The sequence below is a fragment of the Olea europaea genome, unplaced genomic scaffold (genome assembly GCF_002742605.1).
Source record: "Olea europaea var. sylvestris unplaced genomic scaffold, O_europaea_v1 scaffold880, whole genome shotgun sequence".
NCBI lineage: Eukaryota > Viridiplantae > Streptophyta > Magnoliopsida > Lamiales > Oleaceae > Olea > Olea europaea.
In genome coordinates, this window is record NW_019267263.1 from 123,693 (window position 1) to 151,392 (window position 27,700).

Below are 27,700 nucleotides of genomic sequence, written 5' to 3' on the forward strand. Positions count from 1 at the left end.
GTGTTGAAAACCAATGTACAAATAACAAAGTTCAATCGGTAAGAACCTTGCTACATGTACACTATGGTGTACACTTCAGTTTACACTTTGCCACATGACATTACCCTATTGGACAGTATAAATTTCAAACAATTTTCCCATCCATTTGAGACTTGACAATAATGCAAGTGTCAAATAACGTGTCAAAAATCAGTGTACAAATAGCAAAGTACAATCGGTATGAACCTTGCTACATGTACACTTTACCACGTAACATTACCCAGTTGGATAGTTTAAATTTCAAGTAGTTTTCCAATCCAATAGACACTTGAAAACAATGCAAGTGTCAAACAACGTGTCAAAAATCAGTGTACAAATCGCAAAGTTCAATCAGTAAGAACCTCGCGACGTGTACACTATGGTGTACACTTTAGTTTACACTTTGTCACGTAACATTACCCTGTTGGACAGTTTAAATTTCTAACAATTCTCCCATCCAATTGACACTTGACAACGATGCAAGTATCAAACAACGTGTAAAAAATCAGTGTACAAATAGCAAAGTTCAATCGATAAGAACCTTACTACATGTACACTGTGGTGTACGCTTTAGTTTACACTTTGGCACGTGACATTACTCTATAGGACAAATTAAATTTCAAACAGTTTTTACATCCAATTGACACTCAACAACAATGTGAGTGTCAAACAACGTGTCAAAAATCTGTGTACAAATAGCAAAGGTCAATCGGTAAAGATCTTGCTACATGTACACTATGATGTACACTTTAGTTTGCAGTTTACCACGTGACATTACCCTATTGCACAGTTTACATTTCAAACGCTTTTCCCATCCAATTGACACTTGACAAGAAAGTAAGTGTCAAACAATGTGTCAAAGTTCAGTGTACAAATAGCATGTTCAATTGGTAAGAACCATGCTACATGTACACTACGGTTTACACTTTAGTTTATACTTTGCCAAGTGACATTACACTGTTGGACAGTTTAAATTTCAAACCATTTTCCCATCCAATTGACACTTGACAACAATGAAAGTGTCCAACAACATGTCAAAAATTAGTGTACAAATTGCAAAGTTCAATCGGTAAGACCTTGCTACTAGAACACTATGGTGTACCCTTTAGTTTACAATTTGCCACGTGACATTACCCTATTGAATAGTTTAGATTTAAAACAGTTTTTCCATCCAATTAACACTTGACAACAATGCAAGTGTCAAACAACATGTCAAAAATCTGTGCACAAATAATAAAGTTCAATGGGTAAGGACCTTGCTCTATGTACACTATGGTGTACAATTTGCCACTTGACTTTACCCTGTTGGACAGTTTAAATTTCAAACAATTTTCCCATCCAATTGACACTTAACAACAATGCAAGTGTCAAACATCCTGTCAAAAATAAAGGTAAAAATAGCAAAGTTCAATCGGTAAGAGCCTTGCGACATGTACATTATGGTGTACACTTTAGTTAACACTTTGCCACGGGTCATTACCCCGCTGGACAGTTTAAATTTTAAACAGTCATCCCATCCAATTGACACTTGACAACAATGCAAGTGACAACCAACTTGTAAAAAATAAGTGTACAAATAACAAAATTCAATCGATAAGAACCTTACAACATGTAAACTATGGTATACACTTTAGTTTATACTTTGCCACATGACATTATCCTGTTGGAAAGTTTAAATTTCAAACACTTTGCCCATCCAATTGACACTCGACAACAATTCAAGTGTCAAACATCGTGTCAAAAATCCGTGTACAAGTAGCAAAGTTCAATCGGTAAGAACCATGCTACCTGTACACTATGGCATACACATTAGTTTGGACTTTGCCACGTGACATTACCCTGTTGGATATTATACATTTCAAACAGTTTTCTCATCCAATTAACACTTGACAACAATCCATGTGTTAAGCAACTTTTGAAAAATCAGTATACAAATTGCAAAGTTCAATAGGTAAGAACCTTGCCACATGTACACTACGGTGTACACACTTTAGTTTACACTTTGCCACATGACATTCCCCTACTGGACAGTATAAATTTCAAACAATTTTCCCATCTAATTGACACTTGAAAGCAATGCATGTGTCTAAAAATGGGTCAAAAATCAGTGTAAAAATAGCAAAGTTCAATCGGTAAGAACCTTATTACATGTATACTATGGTGTTCACTTTACCACATGACATTACCCTGTTGGACAGTTTAAATTTCAAACAGTTTTTCCGTCCAATTGACACTTGACAACAATGCAACTGTCAAACAACGTGTCCAGAATTAGTGTACAAATAGCAAAGTTTAATCGACAAGAACCTTGCAACATGTACAATATGGTGTACACTGCTATTTACACTTTGTCACGTGACATTACCCGATTGGACAGTTTAAATTTCAAACACTTCTCTCATCCAATTGACACTTGACAACAATGCAAGTGTCAAACAAAATGTCAAAAATCAGTGTGCAAATAGCAAAGTTCAATCGGTAAGAACCTTGATATGTACACTATGGTGTACACTTTAGTTTACACTTTGCCACGTGTCAATATCCTGTTTGACAGTTTAAATTTCAAACAGTTTTTCCATCTAATTATCACTGGATAGCAATGCAAGTATTAAAAAACGCGTCAACAATCAGTGTACGAATTGCAAAGTTCAATCGGTAAGAACTTTGCTACATGTACACTATGGTGTACACTTTAGCTTACACTTTGCTACATGACATTACTCTATTGGACAGTTCAAAATTCAAACAGTTTTCCCCTTCAATTGACACTTGACAACAATGCAGGTGTCAAACAACGTGTCGATAATTAGTGTAATAATAGCATAGTTCAATCAGTAAGGACCTTGCTACATGTACACTATGGTGTGCACTTTAGTTTACTCTTTGCCACGTAACATTACCCTGTTGGACAGTTTAAATTTCTAACAATTCTCCCATCCAATTGACACTTGACAACGATGCAAGTATCAAACAACGTGTAAAAAATCAGTGTACAAATAGCAAAGTTCAATCGGTAAGAACCTTACGACATGTACACCATGGTGTACACTTTAGTTTACACTTTACCACGTGACATTACCCTGTTAGACAGTTTAAATTTCAAAAAGTTTTCCCATCCAATTGACAATTGTCAATGATGCAAGTATGAAACAACGTGTCAAAAATCATTGTTCAAATGGCAAAGTTCAATCGGTAAGAACCTTGCTACATGTACACTATGGTGTACACTTTAGTTTACACTTTACCACGTATCATTACCCTATTGGATAGTATAAATTTCGAATAGTTTTCCCATCGAATGACACTTGACAACAATGTAAGTGTCAAACAACGTGTCAAAAATCAGTGTACAAATAGCAAAGTACAATCAGTATGAACTTTGCTACATGTACACTTTAGTTTCCACTTTACCACGTGACATTACCCTGCTAGAGAGTTTAAATTTCAAACAATTTTTCCATTCAATTGACACTTGAAAAAAAATGCAAGTGTCAGACTACGTGTCAAAAATCAATGTGCAAATAGCAAAGTTCAATCGGTAAGAATCTTGCGACATGTACACTATGGTGTACACTTTAGTTTACACTTTACCACCTGATATTACACTTTGCAAGTGTCAACCAACGTGTCAAAAATCAGTGTACAAATAGCAAAGTTCAATCGGTAAGAATCTTGCGACATGTACACTATGGTGTACACTTTAGTTTACACTTTACCACCTGATATTACACTTTGCAAGTGTCAACCAACGTGTCAAAAATCAGTGTACAAATAGTAAAGTTCTATCGATTAGAACTTTGCCACACGTACACTATGGTGTACACTTTAGTTTACAGTTTACCACGTGACATTACATTGTTGGACAGTTTAAATTTTAAATAGTTTTCCCAACCAATTGGCACTTGGCAACAATGGAAGGGTCAACGTGTCAAGAATTAGTGTTCAAATAGCAATGTTCAATCGGTAAGAACCTTGCTACATGTGCACTATTGTCTATATACTTTAGTTTACACTTTGTCACGTGACGTTACCCTGCTGGACAACTTAAATTTCAAACAATTTTCCCATCCCATTGACAATTAACAACAATGCAAGTGTTAAACAACCTGTCAAAAATTAGTGTACGAATAGCAAAGTACAATCGGTATGAACCTTACTACATGTACACTTTAGTTTACACTTTACCACATGGCATTACCCTGTTGGACAGTTTAAATTTCAAACAGTTTTCTGATCTAATAGACACTTGAAAACAATGCAAGTATAAAACAACGTGTCAAGAATCAGTGTACAAATAGCAATGTTTAATCAGTAAGAACCTTGCTACATGTGCACTATGGTCTCCATACTTTAGTTTACACTTTACCACATATCGTTACCCTGTTGGACAGCTTAAATTTAAAACAATTTTTCCATCCCATTGACACTTGACAACAATGCAAGTGTCAAACAACGTGTCGAAAATTAATGTACAAATAGCAAAGTTCAATCGGTAAGAATCTTGCTACATGTACACTTTAGTTTACTTAGTTTGCCACATGACATTACCTTGTCGGACAGTTTGAATTTCAAACAGTTTCCCCATCCAATTGACACTTGACAACAATGCAAGTGTCAAATGACATGTCAAAAATCAGTATATAAATAGCAAAGTTAAATCGGTAAGAACCTTGCTACATGTACACTATGGTGTACACTTTAATTTACACTTTGCCACGTGACATTACCCTATTGTATAGTATAAATTTCAAACAGTTCTCCCATCCAATTGACACTTGACAACACTGCAAGTGTCAAACAACCTGTAAAAAATCAGTGTACAAATAACAAAGTACAATCGGTATGAACTTTGCTACATGTACACTTTAGTTTACACTTTTGTACAAAGGGTAATGTACAAAAAGCAATGTTCAAAAGGGTAAGGTCACGTGGCAAAGTGTAAACTAAAGTGTATACCATAGTGTACATGTAGCAAGGTTCAATACAATTGAACTTTGAAATGTCACGTTGCAAAGTGTACATGCAGTAAAGTTCTTACCTCTTACCGATTGAACTTTGCTATTTGTACACTAATTTTTGACACGTTATTTGACACTTGCATTGTTGTCAAGTGTCTATTGGATGGAAAAACTATTTGAAATTTAAACTGTCTAACAAGGTAATGACACGTGGCAAAATGTAAACTAAAGTGTACACTATAGTGTACATATCGCAAGGTTCTTATCGATTGAACTTTGTTACTTGTACACTGATTTTTGACACATTGTTTGACACTTGCATTGTTGTCAAGTATCAATTAGATAGAAAAACTGTTTGCAATTTAAAATGTCCAACAGGATAATGCCACGTGGCAAAGTGTAAACTAACCTATGCACCATAGCGTACTTGTAGCAAGGTTCTTACCGATTGAACTTTGCTATTTGTACACCTATTTTTGACACATTGTTTGACACTTACATTGTTGTCAAGTGTCAATTGGATGGGAAAACTATTCGAAATTTAAACTGTCAAACCAGGTAACGTTACGTGGCAAAGTGTAAACTAAAGTATACTTGTAGCAGGGTTCTTACCGATTGAATTTTGCTATTTCTAAACTGATTTTTGATATGTTGTTTGACACTTGCATTGCTGTTAAGTGTCAATTGGATGGAAAAATTGTTTGAAATTTAAACTGTCCAACCGACAATGTCACGAGGCAAAGTGTAAATTAAAGTGTACAGCGTAGTGTACATGATGCAAGGTCCTTACCGATTGAACTTTTTGATTTGTACACTGATTTTTGACATGTTGTTTGACACTTGCTTTGTTGTCAAGTGTCAATTGGATTGGAAAACTATTTGAAATTTAATCTGTTCAATAAAGTAATGTCATGTGGCAAAGTGTAAACTAAAGTATACACCATAATGTACTTGTGGCAAGGTTCTTACTGATTGAACTTTGCTATTTCTGAACTATTTTTTGATACATTGTTTGACACTTGCATTGTTTTTAAGTGACAATTGGATGGGAAAACTGCTTAAAATTTAAACTATCCAACAAGACAAAGTCACGTGGCAAAGTGTAAATTAAAGTGTACACCATAGTATACATGTAGCAAGGTCCTTACCGATTGAACTTCGCTATTTGTACACTGAATTTTAACAATTTGTTTGACACTTGCATTGTTGTCAAGTGTCAATTGGATTGGAAAACTATTTGAAATTTAAATTGTTCAATAGGGTAATGTCACGTGGCAAAGTGTAAACTAAAGTGCACACCATAGTGTACATGTAGCAATGTTCTAACTGATTGAACGTTGTTATTTGTACACAAATTTTTGACATGTTGTTTGACACTTGCATTGTTGTCAAGTGTCAATTGGATGGGAAAACTATTTGAAATTTAAACCATCAAGCAGGGTAATGTCACGTGGTAAAGTGTAAACTAAAGTGTACACCATAGTGTACATGTAGCAAGGTTCTTACCGATTGAACTTTGCAATTTGTACACTGATTTTTGACACGTTGTTTGACACTTGCATTGTTGTCGAGTGTCAATTGGATGGGAAAACTATTTGAAATTTAAACTGTCCAATAGGGCAATGACACGTTGCAAAGTGTAAACTAAAGTGTACACCATAGTGTACATGTCGCAAGGTTCTTACCGATTATACTTCGCTATTTGTACACTAATTTTTGACACGTTGTTCGACACTTGAATTGTTGTCAAGTGTCATTTGAATGGAAAAATGATTTTCAATTTAAACTGTCCAATAGGGTAATGTCATGTGGCAAAGTGTAAACTAAAGTGTGCACTATAGTGTACTTGTCGCAAGGTTCTTACCTATTGAACTTTACTATTTGTACACTGATTTTTGGCACGTTGTTTGACACTTGAATTGTTGTCAAGTGTAAATTGGATAGGAAAACTATTTGAAATTTAAACTGTCCAATAGGATAATGTCACGTGGTAAAGTGAAAACTAAAGTGTACTTGTAGCAAGGTTCATACCGATTGAACTTTGCTATTTGTACACTGATTTTTGACACGTTGTTTGACACTTCCATTGTTGTCCAGTGTCAATTGTATGGGAAAACTGTTTGATATTTATACTGTCCAACAGGGCAATGTCACGTGTCAAAATGTAAACTGGAGTGTGAACACCATAGTATACATAAAGTGTCCATCAGGGTAATGACACGTGGCAAGGTGTAAACTAAAGTGTACACCATAGTGTACATGTCGCAAGGTTCTTACCAATTGAACTTTGCTATTTGTACACTGATTTTTGACACGTTGTTTAACACTTGTATTGTTATTGAGTGCCAATATGATGGGAATACAATTTGAAATTTAAACTATCCAACAGGATAATGTCACGTGGTAAAGTGTAAACTAAAGTGTACAACATAGTATACATGTAGCAAGGCTCATACCGATTGACTTTGTTATTTGTAGACTGATTTTTGACATGTTGTTTGACACTTGCATTGTTGTCAAGTGTCAATTGGATGGGAAACCTGTTTGAAATTTAAACTGTCCAACAAGCTAATGTCAAGTGGTAAAGTATAAACTAAAGTGTACTCCATAGTGTACATATTACAAGGTTCTTATCGATTGAACTTTGCTATTTGTACACTACTTTTTGACACGTTTGACACTTACATTGATGTCAAGTGTCAATTGGATGGGAAAACTATATGAAATTTAAACTGTCCAATAGGGTAATGTCACATGGCATTGTGTAAAATAAAGTGTACACCATAGTGTATATGTGCAAGGTCCTTACCGATTGAACTTTGCTATTGGTAGAATGATTATTAACACATTGTTTGACACTTGTATTGTTGTCAAGTGTCAATTGGATGAAAAAATTGTTTGAAATTTAAACTGTCCACCAGGGTAATGTCACATGGTATAGTGTAAAATAAAGTGTACACCGTAGCGTACATGTGGCAAGGTCCTTACCGATTGGACTTTCCTATTTTTACACTGATTTTTAACACGTTGTTGGACACTGTCGTTGTTGTCAAGTGTCAATTGAATGGGAAAATTGTTTGAAATTTAAACCATCCAACATGGTAATGTCACGTGACAAAGTGTAAACTAAAGTGTACACCATATTGTACATGTAGCAAGGTTCATATCGATCGAACTTTGCTATTTGTACACTGATTTTTGACATGTTGTTCGGCACTTGCATTGTTCTCAAGTGTCAATCAGATGGAAAAAAACTATTTGAAATTTAAACTGTCCAACAGGGTAATGTCACGTGGCAAAGTGAAAACTAAAGTGTACACCACAGTGTACATGTAGCAAGGTCCTTACCGATTGAACTTTGCCACTTGTAAACTATTTTTTGACAAGTTGTTTGACACTTGTATTGTTGTCAAGTCTCAATCGGATGGGAAAATTGTTTGAAATTTAAACTAACCAATAGAGTAATATCACGTGGCAAAGTGTAAACTAAAGTTTACACCGTAGTGTACATGTTACAAGGTCCTTATCGATTGAACTTTCCTATTTGTACACTGATTTTTGACGCATTGTTTGACACTTGCATTGTTGTCGAGTGTCTATGGGATGGGAAAACTATTTGAAATTTAAACTGTGCAACACGGTAATGTCACGTGTCAAAGTGTAAACTAAAGTGTACACCATCGTGTACATGTGGCAAGGTCCTTACCGATTGAACTTTGCTATTTGTACACTGATTTTTGACACGTTGTTCGACACTTGCATTGTTGTCAAGTGTCAATTGGATGGGAAAACTGTTTGAAATTTAAACTATCCAACAGGGTAATGTCACGTGGCAAAGTGCAAAAAAAGTGTACAACATAGTGTACATGTAGTAAGGTCCTTACCGATTGAACTTTGCTACTTGTAAACCAATTTTTGACAAGTTGTTTGACACTTGCATTGTTGTCAAGTCTCAATCGGATGGGAAAATTCTTTAAAATTTAAGCTGTGCAATAGGGTAATGTCACGTGAAAAATGTAAATTAAAGTGTACACCATAGTGTACATGTGATAAGGTCCTTATCGATTGAACTTTGCTATTTGTACACTAAGTTTTGACACGTTGTTTGGCACTTGCATTGTTGTCGATTGTCAATTAGATGGGAAAATTTTTTGAAATTTAAGCTATCCAATAGGGTAATGTCACGTGGAAAATGTAAATTAAAGTGTACACCATAGTGTACATGTGACAAGGTCCTTACCGATTGAACTTTGCTATTTGTACACTGATTTTTGACACATTGTTTGACACTTACATTGTTGTAGAGCGTCAATTGGATGGGAAAACTGTTTGAAATTTAAGCTGTCCAATAGGTTAATGTCACGTGGAAAATGTAAATTAAAGTATACACCATAGTGTACAAGTGATAAGGTCCTTACCGATTGAACTTTGCTATTTGAACACAGATTTTTGACACGTTGTTTGACACTTGCATTGTTGTCGAGTGTCAATTGGATGGGAAAACTGTTTGAAATTTAAATCCAACAGGGGAATATCACATGTCAAAGTGTAAACTAAAGTATACACCATAGTTTACATGTGGCAAGGTCCTTACCGATTGAACTTTACTTTTTGTACATTGATTTTTGACACGCTGTTCGCAAAATTATTTATTCCGATTTAAAATCCACCACAAGTGTACGATTCATTAACAAGTAGTGGAATGGACTTTGAGTCCAAGTATCGATCCCACGAAGATTGAATTAGTTCAAATTAATCTAGTACGACCTTAACCGAAACACGACAACCAAAATGAGGTTTTGTACTTTAACTAACAAAATGCAACCGTTGATGTAAATATGAATGAAGAATTATACTAAGTGCAAAATAACTTGGATGCAATTTAACTAGAATTTTTATGAAATTAATGGATGTACTAGCACATTAGGATCACGAATCCCCAAGCAATACTCGTTCAATTGTCAATTATACAAATTTGACACACAAATTCGCAAAAGATGAATCGATATTCCTATTTTAATTTAGCACTCTCTCTTGAGCAATGCCAAACCTATCCCAATATATGATTCAACTATATTTCTATGACGAATACTAACATACTGACATGCATTATAAATTCACGAATATCCAATGACTCACACAAGGCATAGAGGTATATTTCTATCCTCTATCAGACCCTATGATGATTTATACAATTTTGAACCTATTTTTCTTCTTTCGAATGCATAAAACAAGCCTCCACAATCATATAATTACGTGCACAATAATCATATGAAAATAAAAACGTAATAAATCAATCAAATTCGGAACTTGTGTTCAAATACATCAAAAATCCAAAACAACAATTAAACAAAGCATTAGAAGGTTCATTGATCTTCTAGCAATGATAAATCTAGCCTAATATACTAAAAAGAACAAAACATAAAAATATTTGAAGAAACGACATCACCCGAATCAATCTTCAATCCAATCTTCACTTGGCGCGATGTTGTTCACTTGTTCTATCCTTCGTTTCTCCTTCAAAATCTCCAAAAAACTTGTAAAAATGGCGTTTCTTATGTTCTGGTCGAGTTTTTGTATTTATAGGACCCTAAAAATACTGTTTCCATAAGAGTTTCGAAAGAAAAAAAGAAACTAATTTTTTCCTCGATAATTGCTCTATGCAACCGCATAGAGCAACTCTATGCGGTTGCATAGAGTAAAATTTTGGGGCATCTTTGTTTGTGGTATGCTACTATGCGACCGCATAGAGGATAGTGCTATGCGGTCGCATAGTACTATCTACAATTGCAGATGTTCGTTTGGTCCTCCCACTTGCATCCTTCACTTCTTGGTAGCCTCGCTTCATTCTTTTCATTTCATCAACCCACGATATGATCAATTGGTAATTGGCTAAATTGATTTCTCGATTTGTTCATCGGATCAACTTTTGGATATTTACACTTTTGGTCCCTGAACTTTCACTTTGCATCACTTTAGTCCTTTTTCGCGTCTTTTCTCCTGAATTTCACCATGTTCATCGTTGTTCCCTACAATTCAAAAATGTACGAGATTAAGTCACAATTCAATCATTTTGCTCATTATTAAGTCATGTTTGTGTTCTAAATAAGTGTGCAAAAACACACTTATCAAACCCCCCAAACTTGAACTATTTTTTATCCTCAAATGAAATAGTGACTTAATTCTGAACAAACATGGCCTAATACCCTATTGTGGCTCAGGATTGGACTGAGTATTTAAAAATTTATCTGTGCATACATGACATCAACCTTTACCTGTTTAATGCAAATTGACGTGTGTGTGTGAATTTATGCCAACATATCAAGTTTATGATGAATTTGAGTCCCGACCCTAAGTTGTCAAATATATTCTTACTCGCTCGAGAGATACAGAACCCCCCAAACTTATTCTTTTCATTCAATTATCCCAAGGTTGTGTTTTAAGACTAGGAATTTATATAGCTGTAGTCTTCACCCTCTCGTAGTTTGGATTTAGCATTACTATCACAAGTCTACATTTCAAAAAGTGAAGGCTCTCCTAGATTTGATTGCTTTGACACTCAAGATCAAACTAGATTACTTGTCTCGCCTCAGAGGTACAGTCTCTTCAACCAAATGTATAAGGGCTTTTCGTCATGTTTTGTCTCTCTTTTGTTTTCTCACCTTTCTTTAATTTCTGATTGATTGTCATCTTCTCATTTGCTTTCTATATAACCCATATAATGAGCTTTAGGCCGATGATTCCCAAACCAGTTGGCTTTTGGGCACCAGATTTTAAACCTTTGCAGGCTTATTCACTCGAGTTATAAAGGCTCAATAAGATGGCTTTTTATTAACTTCTTTCCCTCTTGCTTTCTATATGACCCATGTATCGAGCTTTGGGTCGGTGACTCCCAAACCAGTTGGCTTTAGGGCACCAGATTTTGAAATATCCTTACAGGCTTACTTGCTCGAATCATAAAGGCATGAAAAGAAGTGTTTTATTCTCACATATTAAAATTGTGCCCTTTGTCATTTTTCTAGACATTTAGTTTCCAAAACCAACCCCCAATTTAAGATTTTCACCTACTCTTCATCTGACTGGACTAGGTAATCCACACAATAAATTTCATGTACGGAGCCCCCACTCATCTCAATGCTTTCCTATAATAGCTCAACTATCACCAAACTGTCTTAAGGTAATTCATGGGCTAATTCAATAGAGGATTATCATTCTTCTCCTATGTTATGCCCAAAATCTTGTCATTCTCCTAATATGTCAAGCATGAATAGCGTGCATAGACAAAGTCAAGTTTTGCATCAACAAGTATCAGGTAGTCTAATTAGCACCAGATCCAAAGTTTTTGCAGTCTAAACTAGTCCAATAATATCATCATATCTAACAAGGTTATCAAGCCCACACAAGCATGCATGGAAAGAATTTAAAAGAACTAAATAAAATGTAATTTTTTATGACACGCATCATGCACACATTATGTAGTAATGGATAGTGAAAAATAGATAGTGATGAACACAGATAGGGACTTATAATTATGTCATTCCCCCCAAACTGGGCCGGCATCATCATCGCCAGGAGGGAAGGAAAGGCGGGACAAGATCTCTCTCAACATAGCAGACTACTGGGTCTGCTCCATCTGCATAGCCTGAACCCTCATCTCAAACTCCCTAGATGGTCCTAAGACTCATTTACCCGCCACTGTATACCGTCCATCTGGCCAACGGACATGCCCAGACACCCGTCAAAGGTACTCATCTGTCGGCATGCTGCGATGGATTCACTGCTGGCAGTGGACGCGATGTTTCGTGCAGATGCCATATCTGTCTGCACCTACTAGATGGTGGTAGTCGGTGCCCCAAAGGATTGCTAAAGTTGCTATATGTCTCGGCTGTGTCCAGTCATAGTAGCAAACATCTGTCGCAATAACTGCGTGTCCACGTCAGCCGATGGTGGTAGAGCCTGTGGCATTTCAAGGTCCTTAGCTGCTGGCCCCTCTGCAGCCTGCTGCTGTCATTGGTACTTGTTTTCCAATTTCTGTTGATGTTTAGTTCTGGTGCTGTCCTGGGCCTCGAGTGTGAGGCAATTGATAAATGGACTTGGTTTCTCCGGTGCCTCCCCTGGTTGAACTTGTATGTCGACACCTCTACAAATTCCACTTATTTGGCTCGGGAAAATTAGTGATGCGTGCCTGTCACCCCATGCGCCTGTAACGTGTATCTGATTGTAAATGTAAGTGGCCAAGTCAATCTTGTTGCCCCGAACTAAGTGGTGGATGAAACCCATCTTCTGATATGTGAATGTCGTCCTATGGGAAGATTGGTTCGATGTTGTGACAGATGAACAACCATAGGATGGCTATAGATGGAGTGAGGTCAATCTGATACCAATCAGTAGTAGGGAACGACCAAACATTTTCCCATCCCAATAAAACTTCTGCAACTTCAACCCAGTTGAAATCATGCGGGACTGGGACTACATTTGTCCAGGTGAGCTGATAATAATCATGTATTACCTTAGGTCAAAACATGATCTATTTGCCCCGAACCCAAGTTTGATGCAGATGGTCGGATCCCAGTGTGTCTATTTCAGCACTGAAATTTGCATAGAATTCCCGTACCAAATTTTCATAGACGGGGTGTGGTCTTTCAATCACCTTCTCCCACCCACAGTTGTGGACTAGATAAACCAATTCAAAACCTAGGAAATCATCCAACTTAACTAGCCTCTCGAGGATGAGCGCCCATTCCCGGACAAATTGGCATAGCGGGCTGGTTGGTCGGAAGAAAGAAAACGCCGGACTCCTCCTTCGAGTTCCCTAGTCTGGGCTGTGCCAGATGTGGAACCAAGTTTCTCCTTTCCTTTTGATGTACGCTTTGGGGGGATCCTAGAAAGGTAAGGAAATAATAGTCAGTAAACTGTAGTTTTTTAAAAAAATAATAGGGGGAATGAGATAAGCGAGACAAATAGTTCACAAATACCCCAAATTTGCTTCAACATGCATATAGAACACCTTGGTGTGCACTTATCAAAATATGACAAAGAGGGTAGTGTAAAGAGAATGCCAAGGTGAAAAATTGGAAATTTAGGCCAAAACAAGCACATTTGAAAAAATTGGATCCATAACTGAGTGCGCAAGTTTTGCTCGGGACATTGTCAAAAAATATCAAAATTTCCTTGGGCAAGTTCTAGGGATATGAGAGTATTCAATGAGATCTACCACATATTCAAATTTCAAAGCAAATGTACTTCGTTTGGTATGCCAAATAATGGTGGAAAGTAGGGGACGTAGGGTGCCGTGACATGCTGTGACCTAACCATGTGCCTACGTGTTGCAAAATGGATGTGATGTGATACATGGCCTTTCAAATTATTGTGCATGTTGTAAGATGCAAAGGTCAAGAAGACATGCTCAAGAACATCAAAGGAAAGCAAAATAACAAGTTACACACAACGGAGGTCCAAACAACCAAAATGAATCAAGTAACTCGATGATTAAGTGTGCATGTTCGCCCCCAGACATCATCGAGAAAACTTGAAGTTTTCCTAAGCAACCTCTGGGCATATGAAAGTATGTAGTGTGGATTAGGCCATATTCAAAATTCACTCACATTCGGTGTCGTACGGGTATTTAAAGCAAGGGACAAAGTGGGTACGGTGAAATGACATGAGCCTAACACATGTGCCTCAATGTGGGTAAGTGAGTGGGTCGAGCACAATTACTATGCATTTGACCACTATGTATATGGGAACGCATATAGGTAGATTTCCAATGCGAGATTGGTCAAAATGTACAACAAATATCACTTAGGCAATGCATCGAACACGTTGCGTGCAATAAAAATTCATCTCCACTAGAAAAACACTTGGCAAATGGTAATCATCGAAAGAACAAAAACACCAATGAAAGCTCGACCCTAGCAAACTCACACCCATTCAATCGAACTCACAAGTAGAAAAGAGGAGGAAGTACAACCTAAATTCAAAATGTAAGGAGGGAAGAAAAAAAAAACATACCTTGTGTGCCTTGAAGACAAGTAATGAATGTGGGATCGATTGATGAAATGAATTAAGGGTAGGAATGTTAGTGCGTATGGGAGTGGTCGAACGACGGTAGCAAGCCCTAAGGGTGAGAGAAAGGTGTGCTATGAAGAGGGGTGATTGCCCTTCGAATGAGCCGGTCTTGAACTTAAGTCAATGATCGGTTATAACTATGCGGCCGCATAGTTAAATTCTATGCGGTCGCATAGTGAAGAAAATTTTCCCCATATTACTTTCGGTATATGTCTATGCGATCGCATAGACCAAAATTTACTTTATTTTATTATTATTATTACTTTTTTTAACACACTGAAGTCCAAAAAAGATATTTCCCTCGTAAATTATTATTATTATTTTTTATTATTAATGTTCTTTTACCTAGAAATGCGTGAATCATACTCTCAAACACCCCAAAATCATTTCAAACTAACGGACCAATGTGGGTAATGCCCAGGAAATTATGGAGATGATAATTCGATCCTATTAACATGCATGTACGATCGATGACCTAGAAAAATGTAAATGCGAAAATGAAATAATTCTAAAAATAATGTGAAAAGTAAGCGAATAAAAGGATACATTGGGTTGCCTCCCACCCAGCGCTAGATTATAGTCGATAGCTCGACTCTACTGCATTGCATCATTCTGGTGATCGAAAATGAATGGTAGACTTTTCTTTTGAAAAATCCCCGCCCCAATAGTACTTCAAACGCTGTCCGTTGCCCTTGAATGTTCCCTTGCTATCGTGAGTGATCTCAATTGCCCCATGTGGAAAAACCTGTGTAATGGTATACGGACCAGGCCACCTCGATCGCAGCTTTCCTAAAAACAGCTTAAGCCTAGAGTTGTAGAGTAACACTTTCTACCCCACCGTAAATTCTTGCCTCTAAATGTGAATATCATGCCATTTCTTTATGTGTTCTTTGTAGAGCCTTGAATTCTCATAGGCTTCCATTCTGAGCTCGTCCAGCTCATTAAGTTGTACTAGACGTTTTTCACCCACAGCCTTCAAATCCAAATTCAATTTCTTCATTGCCCAATAAGCATGATGTACTATCTCAAGAGGTAAGTGGCATGCCTTCCCAAAAACTAGTCGATATGGTGACATTCCTATAGGGGTCTTGAATGCAGTCCTATAGGCCACAAGGCGTCATCCAGTTTCTTAGACAAATCCTTTCGTGACGAGCTTACTGTGACTTCGAGTATTCGCTTCAATTCTTTATTGGACACTTCGACTTGTCCACTAGTTTGGGGATGATAAGCAGTGGCTACACTATATTTAACACCATATTTAGCCAACAATTGTTCAAACTAACGATTGTAAAAATGTTTGCTCCCGTCACTGATTATAGCCCTCGGCGTTCCAAAGTGGGTAAAAATACGTTTCCTTAGAAACTCAATTACCACCTTCCCATCATTGGTAGGGAATGCAACAGCCTCTACCCACTTTGATATGTAATTCACAGCCACTAATATGTACTGATTAGAGAAGGATGGGGAAAATGGCCCCATGAAGTCGATCCTCCAGACGTCGAATAGTTCCACCTCCATCATACTATTCAAAGGCATTTCATTTCTCCTGGATATATTATCGGTGCGTTGACATCGGTCACACCTTTTCAAAAATTCAAAAGCATCTTTAAATAGTGTAGGCTAATAAAAACCTGATTGAAGGATCTTCGTCGTTGTTTTTAAAGCACCAAAATGCCCTGCATATGCAGATGAATGACAATGTTCTAATATCAAAGGCACTTCTTCCTCAGGTACGCAGTGACTAACAATTTGATCAGCCCTCCACCTGTATAGAATGGGATCCTCCCAAAAATAATATTTTAATTCAGAGAAAAATTTCTTCTTTTGGTGACTGGAGTAATTAAGCGGCATGATAGACCTGGCTGAGTAGTTAACTATGTTTGCATACCAGGGTACCTCCCCCATACCAAAAATCTATTCATCTAGGAAGACTTTGTTGATTTCCACTATTTATGTCTGTTCTGTGGTCTCGAGTCGAGACAAGTGGTCTGCCACCATGTTTTCACTGCCCTTCTTATCCCTGATTTTCAAGTCAAACTCTTGAAGCAACAATATCCATCAAATGAGATGGGGCTTTGCATCCTTCTTTTCCATTAAGTACTTGATAATAGCATGATCTGTGTAAACGATGACCTTTGATCCCACAAGATATGACCGAAATTTATCAAAGGTGTAGACTACGGCAAGTAACTCTTTTTCTGTAGGCGCATAATTGAGTTGAGCATTGTTCAAGGTCTTACTTGCATGGTAAATCATGTGAAATATCTTATTTTTTCATTGTCCCAAGACGACCCCAACAGCATAATCACTGGCATTGCAGATTAATTCAAATGGCAGATTCCAATTTGGTGTGATGATCACGGATGCTGAAATCAACTTCTCCTTCAATGTGTTAAAAGTGAGCAGACACTCATCTGTGAACTCAAATGTGGATTCCTTCATCAACAGACAGCACAATAGTTTAGTAATCTTTGAGAAATCCTTGATGAACCTTCTGTAAAAATCGGCATGCCCGAGGAAACTACGAATACCTTTCACGGATGTAGGTGGCAGTAATTTCTCGATCACCTAAATCTTTGCTCTGTCCACTTCAATACCCTTTGCTGAGATTCTGTGTCCTAGCACGATGCCTTCTTGTACCATAAAGTGGCATTTCGCCCAATTCAATACCAAGTTAGTCTCCGTACACCGCCGTAGCACAAGACTCAAATGCTCCAAGCACTCATCAAACGAAGACCCGAACACTGAGAAATCGTCCATTAATACCTCGATGAATTTCTCAATCATATCTGAGAAGATAGCCATCATGCAACGCCGAAAAGTTATAGGAGCGTTGCATAAACCAAACGGCATCCTACGGTATGCAAAGGTACCGTAAGGGCAAGTGAAAGTTGTCTTCTCCTGATCGTCAGGTGCTACTGGAATCTGATTATACCCGGAATACCCATCCAGAAATAGTAATGCGAATGCCCTGCTAGTCTCTCCAGTATCTGATCAATGAATAGTAGTGAGAAATGATCCTTTCAAGTAGCAACGTTTAGTTTGCGGTAATTGATGCAAACTCTCCATCCAGTTACTGTCCGTGTAGGAATCAACTCATTTTTCTCATTTTCTATCACTATGATACCCCCTTTCTTGGGAACAACTTGTACTGCACTGATCCATGCACTATCTGATATTAGATAGATGATGCTTGCGTCGAGCAACTTCAATATCTCAGCCCTAACCACTTCCTTCATGTGTGGATTCAATCTTCGCTGATCATCAATGCTTGGTTTGAATTTTTCCTCCATAAGTATTTTGTGCATGCATAGCGACGAGCTGATCCCCTTGATATGTGTAATCGACCATCCAATGGTTGTTTTATTCTTCCTTAGCACCCGAAGTAGTTTCTCTTCCTCCACCTCACTGACAGTATTTGAAATAATAATCAGAAGCGTAGAAGATTCCCCCAGGTAAGCATATCGAAGGTGTGGTGGTAGTTGCTTGAGTTCCAATTTGGGAGGTTGCTGAATAGATGGCATTGACTTTGTAGTCCTAGTTCTCAGCTCTTCAAAGTAACGTCTATGCATGTATGGTGGATTAGTTTCCAAAAATCGTGCACATGTTTCAATCTCACTCGAATCAGTGTGAGTGGATTGAGAATGTATAATGCACGCCTCGTAAGCATTGGAAGGATGATGTAGCCGAAATGTATCTTGAATCATTCTGTCAATTACATCGATCTAGAAACAGCTGTCTGACTCAGTAGGGAATTTCATTGCCTTGAACACGTTGAACGAGATTTGCTCTTCGCCAAGCCTCAATATAAGCTACCCTTTCTGAACATCAACAATCGCTCTTCCAGTAGCTAGGAAAGGTCGTCCCAATATAAGTGGAACATCCCTATCTTCCTCCATATCCAAGATAAGAAAATCGGCTGGAAATATGAATTTCTCTACTTTTACCAATACGTCTTCAATGATTCCTCTTGGACGTATAAGGGATCGATCTTCTAATTGTAATGTAACTGTGTGGCTTTAGCTTCTCCCAAGTCGAGTTTCCTGAACACGGAGAGAGGCATTAAATTAATACTTGCTCCTAAATCACACAACGCTTTATCAAAATGACAATTCCCAATAGTGCTAGGTACAGTAAAACTCCCTGGATCCTTTAGTTTTGGAGGCAACTTTCTCTGGCTTCTAGCACTACATTCCTTAGTTAGCATCATTGTTTCATGTTCTTCTATCTTTCGCTTGTTGGAGAGGATATCCTTCAAGAATTTTGCATAACTCAGCATCTGAACAAGTGCTTTAGCAAATGGGATGTTGATGTGTAGTTTCTTGAAGACTTCCAGAAACTTACTATATTGCTGATCCAATTTGTACTTTTTCAACCTCTGCGGGAATGGAATATGAGGCTCATGAGGCTTGATAGGAATGGTAGCTGTACCCCGTGATGTATTGGAATTCTTCTTGACCACATCCCCTATTATTTGTTCGGTCTGCTCTACAATTTCGTCATCTGAGTTTGGTGCTGACTCCTTCCTAGCTACCAATCTTTTTACATGTATCTCTGGTAGTTGTACTCCACTTCTAGTTGTTATAGCCTTTGCGTGCTCCTTAGGGTTGATTTCAGTGTTACTGGGCAGATTTCCTGGTGCTCTACCCATCATGGAGATTGCCATCTGTCCCATTTGTGTCTTCAAATTTTTGATTGCTGCACTTTGGTCTTGAAAAGTTGTATCTGTCTTTCGTATGAACTGGTTGTTGTTGTTACCATGAACTTTTCAAACATCTCTTCCAATGGTGGCTTTTTATCCTACTGCTGATATTGACCTTGTGGTCTATTTTGATTTTGATTGTTCCATGAGAAGTTTGGATGTTTTCTCCAGCCTTGATTGAAGGTTTCCGAATGTGGGTTGTTCTGTTGGCATTGATCTTATTGCACAAAATCTGCATGGTCGACCCCCTGTGTGAGAATTAGACAATTAACAGTATTGTGGTCTACTCTACATTCTTCACAACTTGGCTTCTTGACTTGTTTAACAGTGGCGGTTTGTGAAAATGCTCTCAACTTTATGGAACAAAGAGTCTATCTTTGCAGACAGTGCTGAATAAGTATCTATTTAATAAACCCCCGACGATCTCTTCTGAACCACTCGATCTGTAGACCACATGGCTGAAGTTATTGCCATTCTCTCAAATAGCTCCTATGCTCCATCAATTGTTCTTGTGGAGATAGACCCGTCAGATGATGAATCCACCATGCTCTTGAAGGATGGAAGTAGTCCAGTGTAGAAAAATCGGATCTGTGTCTTCTTGTTAAAGCCATGTTACGGGCACTTCCTTAACATATTTTTGAAACGATTCCATGCCTCTTCGAATGATTCGGACTCACATTGGTTGAATACAGAGATATCATGCTGCATTTTGGCTACCTTGGCTGGCGAGAAGAACTTAGTGCAGAATTTATAGGCTAGCTCATTCCAAGTGGTGATACTTGCGATGGGAAGTGAATCCAGCCATTCAAGTGCCTTATCCCTCAAAGTGTGTGGAAACAACCACAGTCTTATAGCATCGTCCGAGATACCTTGATACCTAACGTGTTGGCACATATCCAGAAATTGGGATATGTGTGTATGCGGATTTTCACTAGCCATCCCGTGGTATTGATGCTCATTCTGAAAGAGTTGAATCAAATTTGCTTTCAGCTGGAAATTTGGTTGCCCAAATGGAAGATATACAATGCTAGATTGACTTTGGACCACCAACGGAGCCATGAAGTCCCCGAGTACTGTATTCCCATCATCTTTAACTACCATGCCTTTGTTAAGTGGAATTACCGATCGATTTTGCTCGTTAGCCATTTGTTGTGCTGCTCTTGCTTCTCTTTGCCTATGACGGAATGTGCGTTTGATCCCTGGATCTATGGAAATCAAATCTTGATCAGGTGCTCCTTGCATACAAGCCCTAAGATTGCAAAATCAACACAAAATTAAATTGAAGTAATAACAAACAAAACCTAGTAATCTAACTATTACTAATCTAGATAAGGTCGAATTAGTGTCACAAAAGATAAAGTTAAAACCAAATTTCAATCCCCGACAATGGCGCCAAAAACTTGTTCGCAAAATTATTTATTCCGATTTAAAATCCACCGTAAGTGCACGGTTCGTTAACAAGTAGTAAAATGGACTATGAGTCCAAGTATCGATCCCATAAGGATTGAATTAGTTCAAATTAGTCTAGTACGACCTTAACCAAAACATGACAACCAAATTGAGGTTTTGTACTTTAACTAACAAAACGTAACCGTTTATGCAAATATGAATGAAGAATTATACTAAGTGCAAAATAACTTGGATGCAATTTAACTAGAATTTTTATGAAATTCATGAAATTTAAACTGTCCAACAGGGTTTTGTCATGTGGCAAATTGTAAACTAAATTGTACACCATAGTGTATATATAGAAAGATTCTTAGCGATTGAACTTTGCTATTCGTACACTAATTTTTGACACATTGTTTGATACTTGCATTGTTGTTAAGTGTCAAAAGGATGGAAAAACTATTTGAAATTTGAACTGTCTAACAGGGTAATGTCGTGTGGTAAAGTGTAAATTGAAGTGTACGCTATAGTGTACTTGTAGCAAGGTCCTTACCGATTGAACTTTGCTTTTTGTACACTGGTTTTTGGCACGTTGTTTGACACTCACATTGTTGTCAAGTTTCAATTGGATGGGATAACTGTTTGAAATTTAAACTGTCCAATAGGGTAGTGTCACATGTATACACCATAGTGTATGTGTAGCAAGGTTCTTACCAATTAAACTTTGCTATTTGTACACTAATTTTTTACACGTTGTTTGACACTTTCGTTATTGTCAAGTGTCAATTGGATGGGAAAACTGTTTGAAATTTAAATTGTCCAAAAGGGTAATGTCACGTGGTGAAGTGTAAACTAAAATGTACACCATAGTGTACATGTAGTAAGGTTCTTACCGATTGAACTTTGTTATTTGTACATTGATTTTTTACACGTCGTTTGACGCTTGCATTATTGTCAAGTGTCAATTGGATGGTAAAACTATTCAAAATTTAAACTATCCAGAAGGGTAATATCACATGGCCAAGTATAAACTAAAGTGTACATCATAGTGTACATGTAGCAAGGTTCTTACCAATTAAACTTTGCTACTTGTACACAAATTTTTTACACGTTGTTTGACACTTGCATTGTTGTCAAGTGTCAATTAGATGGGAAAACTGTTTGAAATTTAAACTGTCCAGCAGGATAGTGTCACGTGGCAATGTGTAAACTAAAGTGTATAGCCTATAGTGTACATGTCGCGAGGTTCTTAACGATTGAACTTTGCAATTTGTGCACTAATTTTTGACACGTTGTTTGAAACTTGCATTGTTGTCAAGTGTCAATTGGATGGGAAAACTGTTTGACATTTAAACTGTCCAACAGGGTAATGTCACATGGCAAATTGTAAACTAAATTGTACACCATAGTGTACGTATAGAAAGATTCTTAGCGATTGAACTTTGCTATTCGTACACTAATTTTTGACACATTATTTGATACTTGCATTGTTGTCAAGTGTCAAAAGGATGGAAAAATTATTTGAAATTTAAACAGTCCAACAGGTTAATGTCGTGTGTTAAAGTGTAAACTAAAGTGTACACCTTAGTGTACTTGTAGCAAGGTCCTTGCCGATTGAACTTTGATATTTGTACACTAATTTTTGACACGCTGCTTGACACTTGCATTGTTATCAAGTGTTTATTGGATGGGAAAAATATTTGAAATTTAAACTGTCCAACAGGGTAATGTCACGTGGCAAAGGGAAAACTAAAGTGAACACCATAGTGTACATTTAGTAAGGTTCTTACCAATTGAACATTGATATTAGTACATTGATATTAGTACATTGATTTTTGGCACATTGTTCGACACTGCATTGTTGTAAAAAGTCAATTGGATGGGAAAACTAGTTGAAATTTAAACTCTCCAGCATGGTAGTGTTACGTGGCAAAGTGTAATCTAAAGTGTACACCATATTGTACATGTAGCAAGGTTCTTACCGATTGAACTTTGCTATTTGTACATTGATTTTTACACGTTGTTTGACACTTGCGTTGTTGTCAATTGTCAATTGGATGGGAAAACTATTTGAAATTTAAACTGTGCAGCAGGGTATTGTCATGTGGTAAAGTGTAAACTAAAGTGTCTACACCATAGTTTGCATATCGCAAGGTTCTTACCGATTGAGCTTCGCAATTTGTACACTAATTTTTGACATGTTGTTTGACACTTGTATTGTTGTCAAGTTCGATTGGATGGGAAAACAGTATGAAATCTAAATTGTCCAACAGGGTAATATCACGTGACAATATTTAAACTAAAGTGTACACCACATTGTACATATAGAAAGATTCTTAGCGATTGAACTTAGCTATTCGTACACTGACTTTTGACACGTTGTTTGACACTTGCATTTTTGTCATGTGTCAATTGGATGGGAAAACTCTTTGATATTTAAACTGTCTAACATGGTAATGTCACGTGGCAAAGTGTAAACAAAAGTGTACACCATAGTGTACATTTAGCAAGTTTCTTATCGGTTGAACTTTGCTATTTGTACACTGATTTTTGACACATTGTTTGATACTTGCATTATTGTCAAGTGTCAAAAGGATGGAAAAGTTGTTTGAAATTTAGACTATCCAACAGGGTAATGTCACGTTGCAAAGTGTAAACTAAAGTGTACGCTATAGTGTACTTGTAGCACGGTCCTTACCGACTTAACTTTACTTTTTGTACACTAATTTTTGACACGTTGTTTGACACTAGCATTGTTTTCAAGTGTTAATTGGATGGGAAAATAGTTTGAAATTAAACTGTCCAACAGGGTAATGTCACATGGCAAAGTGTAAACTAAAGTGTACACCATAGTGTACATTTCGCATACATGTAGCAAAATCCTTAACGATTTAACTTTGCTATTTGTACATTGATTTTCGACACGTTGTTTGAGACTTGCATTATTGTTATGTGTCAATTGCATGGGAAAACTTTTTCAAACTTAAACTGTCCAACAGGGTAATATCATGTGGCAAAGTGTACACCATAGTGTACATGCAACGGGTGCTTACCGATTGAACTTTGCTAGTTGTGCACGATTTTTTACACGTTGTTTGACACTTGCATTATTGTTAAGTGTCAATTGGATGGGAAAACTGTTTGAAATTGAAATGGTCCAACGGGATATATGGCAAAGTGTAAACTAACGTGTACACCATAATGTACATAAAACAAGGTTCTTGCTGATTGAACTATGCTATTGGCACGTATATTTTTGACACGCTGTTTGAAACTTGCATTGTTGTCATGTGTCAATTGGATGGTAAAACTGTTTAAACTTTAAATTTTCCAACAAGATAATGTCACATGGCAAAGTGTAAACTAAAGTTTACACCATAGTGTACATGTAGCAAGGTTCATACCTTTTAAACTCTACTATTTGTACATTGATTCTTGACACGTTGTTTGACACTTGCATTGTAGTCAAGTGTTATAGGATGGGAAAACTATTTAAAATTTAAAATGTCCAACAGGGTAATGTTACGTGGTAAATTGTAGACTAAAGTGTACACCATAGGGTATATGTAGCAAGGTCCGTACTGATTGAACTTTGCTATTTTTACACTTATTTTCAACACGTTGTTTGACACTTGCATTGTTGTCAAGTGTCAATTGGATGGGAAAACCATTTGAAATTTAAACTGCCAACAGGGTAATGTCACGTTGTAAAGTATAAACTAAAGTGTACACTATAGTGTACATGTAGTAAGGTTCTTACCGATTGAACTTTGCTATTTGTATACTGATTTTTTGACCCGTTGTTTGACCTTTACATTGTTGTCAAGGGTTAATTGGATGAGAAAACTATTTGAAACTTAAACTATCCAACAAAGTAATGTCACGTGGCAAAGTGTAAATTAAAGTGCGTAACCCATAGTGTACATGCTGCAAGGTTCTTACCGATTGAACTTTGCAATTTGTGCATCGATTTTTGACACGTTGTTTGACACTTGCACTGTTGTCAAGTGTCAATTGGATGGAAAAACTGCTGGAAATTTAAACTGTCGACCAGGGTAATCTCACGTGGCAAATTGTAAAATAAAGTGTACACCATAGTGTACTTATAGAAGATTCTTAACGATTGAACTTTGCTATTTGTACACTAATTTTTGACACATTGTTTGATACTTGCATTGTTGTCAAGTGTCAAAAGGATGGGAAAATAGTTTGAAATTTAAACTGTCCAATAGTGTAGTGTCGCGTGGCAAAGTATAAACTAAAGTGTACGTCTTTGTGTACTTTTAGCAAGGTCCTTACCGATTGAACTTTGCTATTTGTACACTGATTTTCGACACGTTGTTTGACATTGGCCTTGTTGTCAAGTGTCAATTGGATGGGAAAACTGTTTGAAATTTAAACTATCCAACAGGGTAATATCACGTGGCAAAGTGTAAACTAAAGTGTACACCATAGTGTACATGTCGCAACGTTCTTACCGATTGAACTTTTCTATTTGTACACCAATTTTCGACACGTTGTTTAACACTTGTGCTGTTGTTAAGTGTCAGTTGGATGGAAAAACTATTTGAAATTTAAACTGTCCAACAGGGTAATGTCAAGTGGAAAAGGGCAAACTAAAAATCACTCCATAGTGTACCTGTAGCAAGGTCCTTACCGATTGAACATCGCTATTTGTACACTGATTTTCGACACGTTGTTTGACACTTGCATTGTTGTCAAGTGTCAATTGGATGGGAAAACTATTTGGAACTTAAACTGTCCAACAGGGTAATGTCATGTGGCAAAGTGTAAGCTTAAGTGTACACCATAGTGTATATGTAGCAAGGTTCTTACCGATTGAACTTTCCAAATTGTGCACTGATTGTTTACACGTTGTTTGACACTTGCATTGTTGTCAAGTGTCAATTGGATGGGAAAACTATTTGAAATTTAAACTGTGCAACGGGGCATGTAGCAAAGTGTAAACTAAAGTGTACACCATAGTGTACATAAAGAAAGATTCTTATCAATTGAACTATGCTATTGGTATGCATATTTTTGACGTTGTTTGAAACTTGCATTGTTGTCGTGTGTCAATTGGAAGGGAAAATTGTTTGAAATTTAAATTATCCAACAGGATAATGTCACGTGGCAAAGTGTAAACTAAAGTGTACACCATAGTGTACATGCAACAAGGTCCATACCGATTGAACTTTGCTATTTGTACACTGATTTTCGATACGTTGTTTGATACTTGCATTGCAGTCAAGTGCCAATTGGATGGGAAAACCAATTGAAACTTAAACTGGCAATAGGGTAATGTCACGTTGCAAAGTCTAAACTAAAGTGTACACCATAGTGTACATGTAGTAAGGTTTTTATCGATTGAACGTTGCTATTTGTACATTGATTTTTGACCCGTTGTTTGACACTTGCATTGTTGTCAAGTGTCAATTGGATGGGAAAACTATTTGAAATTTAAACTATCCAACAGGGCATTGTCACGTGACAAAATGTAAACTGAAGTGTACACCATAGTGTATATGTAGCAAGGTTCGTGCCGCTTAAACTTTGCAATTTGTACACTGATTCTTGACATGTCATTTGATACTTGCTTTGTAGTTAAGTGTCAATTGGATGGAAAAACTGCTTGAAATTTAAACTGTCCAACAGGGTAATGTCACGTGGCAAAGTGAAAACTAAAGTGTACACCATAGTGTACATGTAGCAAGGTCCTTACCAATTGGACTTTACTATTTATACACTGATTTTCGTCACGTTGTTTGACACTTGCATTACTATCAAGAGTCAATTGAATGGGAAAACTGTTTGAAATTTAAACTGTCCAATAAGGTAATGTCACGTGGGAAACTGTAAACCAAAGTGTACACCATAGTGTACATGTTGTAGGGTTCTTAACGATTGAACTTTGCTATTTGTACACTGATTTTTGACACGCTATTTGACACTTGCATTATTGTCAAGTGTCAGTTGGATGGAAAAACTGTTTGAAATTTAAATTGTCCTACAGGGTAATGTCATGTGACAAAGTGTAAACTAAAGTGTACACTATAGTGTATATGTAGCAAGGTTCCTACCGCATAAACTTTGTTATTTGTACACTGATTCTTAACACGTTGTTTGACACTTGCATTGTAGTCAAGTGTCAATTGGATGGGAAAACTACTTGAAATTTAAACTGTCCATCAGGGTAATGTCACGTGGCAAAGTGTAAATTAAAGTGTACACCATAGTGTACATGTAGCAAGGTCCTTACCGATTGGACTTTATTATTTATACACTGATTTTTGACAAGTTGTTTGACACTTGCATTGCTATCAAGTGTCAATTGGATGGGAAAACTATTTGTAATTAAAATAATCCAATAGGTAATATCACATGGCAAAGTGTACACCATAGTGTACATGTCGCAAGATTCTTACCGATTGAACTTCGCTATTTGTGTGCTGATTTTGGACACGTTGTTTGACACTTGCATTGTTGTCAAGTGTCAATTGGATGGGAAAACTGTTTAAAATTTATACTTTCCAACTTGGTAAACTAAAGTGTACGCCTTAGTGTA